The sequence below is a fragment of the Oryctolagus cuniculus genome, chromosome 13 (genome assembly GCF_051225735.1).
Source record: "Oryctolagus cuniculus isolate XC-2025 breed Fujian yellow rabbit chromosome 13, ASM5122573v1, whole genome shotgun sequence".
NCBI lineage: Eukaryota > Metazoa > Chordata > Mammalia > Lagomorpha > Leporidae > Oryctolagus > Oryctolagus cuniculus.
In genome coordinates this window covers 77,855,252-77,863,841 of record NC_142879.1, presented here as the reverse complement: position 1 = coordinate 77,863,841, position 8,590 = coordinate 77,855,252, and the positions used below count along the sequence as shown (strand labels likewise).

General features: G+C 50.3%; 1 pseudogene; it reads left to right on the top strand.

Moving 5' to 3' along the window:
- The first annotated feature begins 521 nt into the window (after positions 1 to 521).
- On the top strand, positions 522 to 8,314 carry LOC103346057 (disheveled-associated activator of morphogenesis 2-like; annotated as a pseudogene).
- The last annotated feature ends 276 nt before the right edge of the window (positions 8,315 to 8,590 follow it).

Below are 8,590 nucleotides of genomic sequence, written 5' to 3'. Positions count from 1 at the left end.
CTGGTTCTAGTCCTAGCTGCTCCTCTTCCGATCCAGCTCTCTGCTATGGCCTGGGAAAGCAGTAGAGATGGCCCAAGTCCTTGGGCCCCTGCACCCAGGTGGGAGACCTGGAAGAAGCTCCTGGCTCCTGGCTTCAGATCGGTGCAGCTCCAGCTATTGTGACCATCTGGGGAGTGAACCAGTGGATGGAAGACCTCTCTCTCTGTCTCTACCTCTCTCTGTAACTCTTTCAAATAAATAAAATAATTTTTTTTTAAAAAAAGAGCATATGGGGACTGAACCACAGATGGGTGCTCTTACTTTGTCTCTCTTTGCTTCTCAACAGCAATAACAATTTTGAAATTTATATTTATTAAAAAAATAGAAAATGGGGCTGGATGACAGCATAGTTATATGAGCTTTGAGCTGGTTGATGGACTGTCCCAAGAGTGATGAAGAATAAGTCTCTGGCATGCAGGACAAGGTAGCAGTGTCCTTGTCAGAATCGACCTGTCCATTAATGATATGGGTGATGACCATGGATGCCTTCCACGCTGTTCATGGTCAGAATCTCAGATAAACAGCTAGCAATTGAGACTCAAAAACAGCTTGACCACCAAGTCAACGATATTCAACAAGGATATCGAAGGGTCTTGTATTTATATTCAAAGGATGAGGGTCTCTATGGGATGGGCCGACTGTTGCTGGTCAGAGTGGTGTGGGATTCAGGGTCTCTGCTGAGCGCAGCCAGCTATCTGAAAGTGTGTCCAGGACCCCACGTTCACAGGCAGCTCCCACCCTCGGGAGGCCTGCGTGCTGAATGTCGGGCTTGCTTGATTTGAAGACTGTGTGGCCTCCGTGACCGGTGGCCAGAGTTCCTCCTCAGGCCTGGTCATCACTGAGCAAGGCTTTACCAGTGACAAGCTGTAGACTTCACCCTTTCTGTCCTGAGCACCACCAACTGCTGGGTATCTGTCTGTTCATCTCTGGCCAGAGCAACGCCCTTTGTCCTTCGAAGAAAGTGCAGATCTAAGCAGATTTCCTTTGAGATGTTGAACACAATTCCAGTGTCAGCCCATTTCCTTTCCCAGGGTTCACTCTCTCTGTTCCCACAGTGCCTTCTGGGAAGGCAAATGGCCTCCTTCTAGCTGGGTGGGTGAGCCGTCACCTTGTGGATATTTGGCATCCACCCATACCTGCCTGAGTGCAGTACACTGGGGAGAAAACTGTGGGGGACCCCAAGGCTCTCTGTTCCCTACCTGCTGAGTGTCTGACCCAGGAGCTCTGCTATAGGATCAGCTCGCTGTCTCCCACCCAACCTACTTCCATCCTCACCCCACTACTGGCTGCTGCCCTTGGCTCAGCCGTCCCCAGACTCTTCAGTCCTGCAGAACCTAAGAGGAGTGCATGCTCTGACTGCCTGGGAGGCACACTCTGAGTCCTCAGTCCTCCTGGCTTTTCTGGGGACAGAGAGGAGGAATGTGACAGTATGCATTGCAGGAAGCACCCAGAGGGCGTGTCAGTGCATCTGGGTGGAAGGAACTGGGGAAACAGAGAGAAGCAGTGGGAATTGGGAGGGGTTGAGGCCCCTGCTACTCTGTGGAGCAAAGAGAATAGAAGGCAGAATGACCTCTGTCCCAGTCTGACCACTGTGCCTGACGCCCTGTGCTCCGTTCTGCCTAGATCACCATGAGGACCTAGGATGTCTGCCTGTGAGCCTCCCGCCCCGATGGCCTGCGGTGACCATAGCATCCTGTAGGAGGAGCTGCCATGGCCTGGGGGGAGGGCAGCGACCTCCCTGAGATCAACATCTGAGACAAGCACCCTCTGTAGTACCTGGAGTTCTCCAGTCCCATCCCGAACCTCGAGGAGCTCAACGTCTGCTTTGCAGAGCTTGTGTTCAGTGCACGGTGGGCAGGGAAGGGAGGGTGAATGGACAGCGGGTGGGAGCCCATGTGCTGGGGTCTCCTGCTCTCAAGACTCTTCTTGGGCCTGAGGTGGGGTCCCAGGATACCTTCGCTGTGTGGGTGAAACGGGTGTCTCACTAGGTGGATGCCAGGAGATGTGTCCCCAGAAGAATGGACTCCTTCCATTGGATTTGAGGCCATGTGGTGCAGTGCTTAGATTCCAATAGAAAGAGGCAGTCAGGCTTTTGTGAAATAAGGTGGTGAGGAGCCTTGAAGAGCATTGGAACACTTGGGAGCCATTCTCTGTCTTCTGGGGTTTTCCTAGGGTCTTCTCATCTCAGAGGGAGGAAGAAGGGCCGAGTGGAAGTCCATAGGCAGCCATGGCACCTTGCAATGGAGGACAGCTGGCTGGAAATATAGAAGTAGAAATGCCCACCGCATTCGTGGGATCTGAGTCAGGTCTGGGATGATTGTACCCCATGCTTAGCCAGGGGCAATCAGAGGGTCTCCCGTTTGTGCTAACACCAGACCTTCCTGCTTCCAGATGATATCCATCCGGGCCAGTGCATAAGTCTGCTTGTTAAGAAGTCCCTGGGGCCGGCGCCGCGGCTCACTAGGCTAATCCTCCGCCTAGTGGCACCAGCACAGCGGGTTCTAGTCCCGGTCGGGGCGCCGGATTCTGTCCCGGTTGACCCTCTTCCAGGCCAGCTCTCTACTGTGGCCAGGGAGTGCAGTGGAGGATGGCCCAAGTGCTTGGGCCTTGCACCCCATGGGAGACCAGGAGAAGTACCTGGCTCCTGCCATCAGATCAGCGCGGTGCGCCGGCTGCAGTGCGCCAGCCGTGATGGCTATTGGAGGGTGAACCAACAGCAAAGGAAGACCTTTCTCTCTGTCTCTCTGTCTCTCTCACTGTCCACTCTGCCTGTCAAAAAATAAAAAATAAATAAATAAAAAAAGAAGTCCCTGGGTATGAAACTTGATACTCTGATCACACTGAGATAAAGGAAGGAAGTGTGAGTCCTCTCGTTGGAGGTCTGGTGGTGAGACAAGGACTGCACACTGAGGGAAGTCCCAGCTCGGGGATGCTGCACCTGCACCCTGGCATGGAGCCTTGGCTCGCACTCCTCTGCTGTCCACTCTCGGTCACTCACTCCTGTGATGGGACCAGTCATCACGGGAGTGGAAAAATGGAGCCATGAGGTTTGGGATGTGGTTTTGCTATTAGCTTCTGGTTAAGGTGATCCAGCCCCTGCAGACGACAGGCCCACTGCAAGATGAGACCACGGGTGGTGTGAAGAAGCTGTCCAGCTTCGTTGTCACACAGGCTTGAGGAAAGCTTGCCAGCCACCCTGTGTGGAGTCTACAGAATGCCAAGAGCCTCTAGGGGTTCCTTGTGTCTGGGTCAGCCAGGGTTTCTCTGGACTTGGCTGATGAGAGCTGGCTGTTGAGTTTTTAGTAGTTTTGCAAATTGGTTGTCAAACATAGCTGTGGTTAAAATATAAATTTAGGATGAAAATTATATTGAGAACAATGTTAATAAATGCTTGAAACATACCATTCTCTAATCAGCTAATTCCTTTTCTACTTTGTACCATGACAAATGCACCTGACTATTAAGTGTACTCTTGAACTTGCAGCTTGTGTGTGTGTGTGCACGCATGTGTACATGTCCATGTGGAGATGCTGTGTGACGGTGTCTTTCTTCCCTAGCCCAGTTCAATGATGGCTTGTTGACAGCTTGGAATTGGCTATGCTAGGAGTATTTATACCATGGAAATGGAGAGCACTGTGGGCAGACCTTTAATTTTTCTTTCCCCAGAGATCCAGTTGCTGAACACTAGCCATCCACTGACTGGGGGGGGGGGGAGTGAGAGAGAGAGAGAGGGAGAGAGAGAGATTGAGTGTCTGGGTTGAGTGCTCCACCCCAGGAGCCTGGAAACAGAGCCTTCCAGGGAGTGAGGACATCTTGATCTGCCTGTCACTCTGCTAGGGGTTGTTGGGGCCTGCGGTGGTGGGGTGCAGAGCAGGAAGTCAGAAGGATTGAGAGAGAATCACCAGGTTCATCATCACCTCAATTTATTAGACTTTGCCATGACAAGATCCTGATCACAAAAGTGACATGTATTCATTGTGGAACTGTTGTGGATAATAGAAAAGCATATGATATCAGTACAAAAGTGTCTGTTGTCAACTTAATTTGATAGCATATTCAATGGTTGTAGACATATTCCTACAACAATATATAATGCACATAAATACATTTAGAATAAATATATAGTGATTCCCGCAGTTCAATTTATGACCCTTTCCTCAGATCATTAATTATTATTCTAAATCAAGAGTTCTAAGCCTCTGTGTGTGTGTACACGCACACACACATGTGTGTGCACACGGGCTCACCAGGGGTATCTGGCATCCAGGAAGATCTACGGGCTACTTCCCAGAAATGATGTTTTTAAATAATAAAATAGATAGGCTTAAACAAATAAACCAATTAGATTAAAATGCAGCTACCAGACATTAAAAATGTATGAGATAGAAATTAATGTGTTTCTTTATGCCTTAAACAGCAAAAGCCAGCACCGGGTGTGATGAGAACTGTGATTTGGAAGTACTGATGAGTGTAAATGACATTTTGAGATACCTACAACAACCATAATTTGATATGAAAATAGCTGTGATTTCTTTGGGTGACAGAGTCATGGACTCTGCTCACTCGGCTGTCACTTGTTGCCTGCATTCTTCACAGAGGAAATGCTAAATTTCAGTTACCAAAAGGGAAAATATAATTTTCTTTTCCCATTCTAGCCCTTGGATCCTTGAATGCTCTCTGTACACGCTTTAGGGGAGCACAGCCTCTAGGTTAAGAACCTCTGTCCTAAGTGAGTTTTCATGGTTTCTGCTGACAGTCAGGATAACTGCTGGCCTCCTACAGATCCCTTGAAATATAGCTACCCCAGCCTTGGCCCTTGGATTTAGTGATTCTAATGCTGTCCCTGTCTGAAGTACTGCTTGTCCTCTAACTCACTGTTTCTATCCTTGCTGGAGATGAGCATTCTGGTTTAATGTAATAAAGTAATAATGTAATAATGATGCATCGTGGTCTTCTCTTTCATGTACAAACCACTTAAGCTATGCAATGGGATATAATATGCAAATGCACAGTATTTGAAATGCAAGTAAGATGTGAGTGCTTTGTGAGGGTCATAGGATTTCAGTGTCTGAGACAAACTTTGTTAACAAGCCAAGCAGTCGGCCCTAGGTGAGATGCACCCCACAAGTAGTAAGCTATTTGCAAAATACATACAGAATGAAATGCAGACACAAGCTGCCTTTGGTTCTGCCATCTCTGGCTGGTAGGTTTGTGACCCGCTTCTTCGAGCTGGAGGGCTTGACCGTCTGCTGAGTTTCCTCCGGAGCATGGACCATGCCACCTGTGAGAGCTGCATCCACACCTCCCGCATCAAGGCACTGTTGAACAACTCACAGGGGCGGATGCATGTGCTGGCCCAGCGTGAGGCCATCAGCATCATCGCGTAGAGTCTGCGTACAAAGAACAGCAAGACCAAGGTGGCCGTGCTGGAGGTCCTGGGTGCCCTGTGCCTCGTACCTGGCAGCCACAAGAAGATGCTCCAGGCCATGCTGCATTACCAAGTATATGCCGCAGAGCGAACACGCTTCCAGGTGAGGAGGCTCAGGGTGGTGCAGAGACATCCTGCACAGGGGACCCAGAATTCTCTGTAAGCAAAAGCTCGCTGTGAAAGGCATAGAATGCAGGCTACAGAGAGAACAGGGACCCAGGGGGCTGACAAAATGACACGAGAGACTGAGTTGGGTGTTTGGCTGGGAAAATGGACTGGACCTGCTCACCAGACTGTGGGTCCCTTGAAACTGGAATATCGGTTTGCTTCATTCTGGGGACTCTGCCTCTCTGAGCCCAGTACCTGACTCACAATGGGGGCTTAGTCAAGAATTGCTGACTTGAGTGCAGTTGCTGGAAACAAGATGTCAGGCCCCATGCCTGCACCCGTGCCTCATGTAGGGATGCTGGAGCCAGTGCTGGGAGCTCAGGCCAAGCTGTTCTCTTCTGTGCTGGTTGGCCTGCCTAGAAAAGGACAGTGTGGCCTGTCCTACCACATGACTGGCACAGAGTGAGTGTCAGTGAATGTGAACCATTGTTAGGAGCTCTGGGGTTGATCCACCAGTATGGCTGTCATCAAGCAGTTTGGAGCCCTACTACTTGCAGAAAGTGGCCCCTGGTGCTTTGCAGATGATGCAGAAGGGATGCAAGGTTAGCTTCCAGGCCAGCCAGGACCGAGCCCTGAGGCTGCCCCTGTAGAACCCTCTTACCCAGGCGTGCATTCCACCCAGACCCTGCTGAACGAGCTGGACCGCAGCTTGGGGCGGTGCCGGGATGAAGTGAATCTGAAAACAGCCATCATGTCTTTTATCAATGCTGTCCTTAACGCTGGAGCTGGAGAGGTGAGGCACCTGGGCACCTGCTCCCAGTGCGGGGCAGAGCATGTGTGCTCAAGTGCTTCCCAGGGCTTACTGGTGGCTCTCCAAAGTAGTTGTGAGGACTAATGCTGATGCTCCATCCTCACAAAATTCTTCTGATTCCATCTAAACCTAGAAGGCCCCTGCCTAGGTAGCATCCTGCCTTGGGTGTGTTGTGCACAAGCCCTAAACCTGCCTGGCTGATGCTGGCTCAGATTGGCGGGGGCTTCATCATGGAAGGAGGCACATTTTGGGCTTTCTCTCTAGGCCTTTCTAGGGACCTGCTTCTGGAGTGGTTTCTGGAATGACTGGTGATGCTTTCCTGGCATATTCTATTGGAGCCATGGCTTCTGTTTGTCTTCCCTGTGGGGCCAGCATGGGATTCTCAGACCGCAAAAATAGCAACATTAGAAGAAATCATTAAAGAGCAGAAGAGATGACCTTCCTAAACTCTCAAGACAATCAGATGCCCCTGTCAAGGTCAACTTGAAGGGCAGAAGGGGAAAAGGAGGCAATTAAATGACCCCTGCCTCGCCCTCCTTTGTGCTGGCATACCTTTACGCATGCAGTCCTACTGACCTGAGTTGCGGGGGTGGGAAGGGGGAAGTCATCTACCCCTCACATGATGCCACCTGATCAGTACTCACTGACTGGGCCTGGTTTATGTTCTGATTAATTGGTAAGCATATCTCATCTGGTAAGTTTTATGGATCTCATCCCCTGTAGGTAAGTAGTGATACACTCATTTTACAAATGGAGAAACCAACGCTTTCCCAACATTATATTTTTTAACTTTTTTTTTTAAAATTTATTTATTTATTTATTTGAAAATCAGAGTTACACAGAGAAGGAGAGGCAGAGACAGAGAAATCTTCCATCCACTGGTTCACTCCCCAGTTGGCTGCAATGGCCAGAGCTGTACTGATCTGTAGCCGGGAGCCAGGAGCTTCTTCTGGGTCTCCCACACAGGTGCAGGGGCCCAAGGACTTGAGCCATCTTCTGCTTTCCCAGCCCATAGACATATGGGTCTCGAACTGGTGCCCATATGGGATGCCGGCACTCCAGGGGGAGGCCTTACCGGCTACACCACAGCGCCAGCCCCTCCCAAAGTTATAGAACTAGTAAGTGGGGCTGGTGTCATTGCGTAGCAAGTAAAGTCGCCTCTTGCGATGCTGGCATTCCATATGGACACTGGTTTGTATCCTGGCTACTCCAAGTCCAGTCCAACTCCCTGCTAGTGGCCTGGGAAAAGCATTGGCAGATGACCTAAGCACTTGGGCCCCTGCCATCTACATGGGAGACCAGGATGAAGCTCCTGGCTCCTGGCTTCAGCCTGGCCCAGTGCTGCCCATTGCAGCCACCTGAGGAGTGAACCAGTGGATGGAAGATCTTTATCTTTTCCCCCTACTGTAGATGTGAATATAGATAAATAGATACAAACTTTTTTTTTTTAATTAAGTAGTAAGTAGCAGAGCAGGGATTTGAGCTAAGACCTGTCTAACCCCAAAGCTTGAGTTCTGGGTCCGCTACACCACTGCTCTTCAGTGCCAGAGGCAAAGAGAGAACTGGTCAGGGGCTTGAGGGCAGTGAGGCAGGATACCTAAATGGTACTGGGCCATGGCCTGCGTTAGAGAAAGGGCAAGGTTGGAGGACACCTCTTCCTGTGCTTCCTTGGGCTTCTGGGACTTGGTGCAGTTACAGGTGCGTTTGCTGCAAGAGATTCAATGTAACTGTAGCGGAGGCAGGGGAGCTGAGTCCACCAGGGACTCTTGCGGGTGTTGAGACCAAAGCTGCTTCTCCATTGTGTGTCTCCCCCTCCCCTCCAGGATAACCAGTTCCACCTACATCTACGGTATGAGTTCCTGATGCTGGGGACACAGCCTGTGATCGATAACTTCTGATAACACGAGAACGCCATCCTGGACAACTAAGGCCCAGGCCACCCAGTCCTGCTGCAAACGTAATGAGGCTACTCAGGACCTTGGGGGAAGTCTGCGCTTGTTCCCAGAAATGACCACGTTCATATGACACGTTCATAGTCAGTTGTAGGCCATCATATGGATGCATTTGTGAGTCTCCATCATCAGCAATGGCAATCCCTCTCCTGCCAGACTAGAAGCTTACCATGGATGGGAAAGGGCACGTGTCACCAGCCTGAGCCCAGGTGTAACGCCTGTCCTCCCACAGACAAGCAGAACAGTGGCTAC